The sequence below is a fragment of the Propithecus coquereli genome, unplaced genomic scaffold, assembly GCF_000956105.1.
Source record: "Propithecus coquereli isolate 6110/MARCELLA unplaced genomic scaffold, Pcoq_1.0 Scaffold300, whole genome shotgun sequence".
Classification (NCBI taxonomy): domain Eukaryota; kingdom Metazoa; phylum Chordata; class Mammalia; order Primates; family Indriidae; genus Propithecus; species Propithecus coquereli.
This window is the reverse complement of record NW_012148620.1, coordinates 1,125,951-1,126,548: the sequence shown is the minus strand read 5'-3', so window position 1 is coordinate 1,126,548 and position 598 is coordinate 1,125,951. Positions and strand designations below refer to the sequence as shown.

General features: G+C 35.1%; 1 protein-coding gene across 1 annotated transcript in view; it reads left to right on the top strand.

Moving 5' to 3' along the window:
- The window catches only part of MARK1 (MAP/microtubule affinity-regulating kinase 1), a 177,002-nt gene that overhangs the window by 125,133 nt on the left and 51,271 nt on the right, over positions 1-598 (top strand). The window lies entirely within an intron of this gene.

Below are 598 nucleotides of genomic sequence, written 5' to 3'. Positions count from 1 at the left end.
TGTCTGACAATGAGTGTAGTAAATTCTCCTAGATTACTTTTTTTTTTTGGTGGTAAAAAACACGTAATGTAAATTTGCCCTCTTAACAATTTTTAAGTATGTATTACAATATTGTTGACTATATGCACACTGTTGTACAGTACATCTCCAGAACTCATCTTGCATGACTAAAACTCTAAACCCAATGAACAACTCCTCATTTCTCCCTCACCTCATCCCCAGCGACTACCGTCCTACTTCGTTTCTGTGAGTTTAGCTACTTTAGATACCTCGTATAAAAGGAATCATACAGTATTTGTCTTTTTATAATTGGCTTATTTCACTTAGCATAATGTCCTTAAGGTTCATCCAAATAGTAGTATATGACAGGATTTCTTTCTTTATTAAGGCTGAATGATATTTTGTGTTATGTATGTACCACATGTTCTTTATCCATTCACCTGTCAGTGGGCATTTAAGTTGCTTCCACATCTTGGCTATTGTGAATAATGCTGCAGTGAACATAAGTGTGCCAATAGCTCTTTGATATCCTGTTTTCAGTTCTTTTGGATAAATACCCAGAGGTGGGATTACTGGATCATATGGTAGTTCTGTTTTT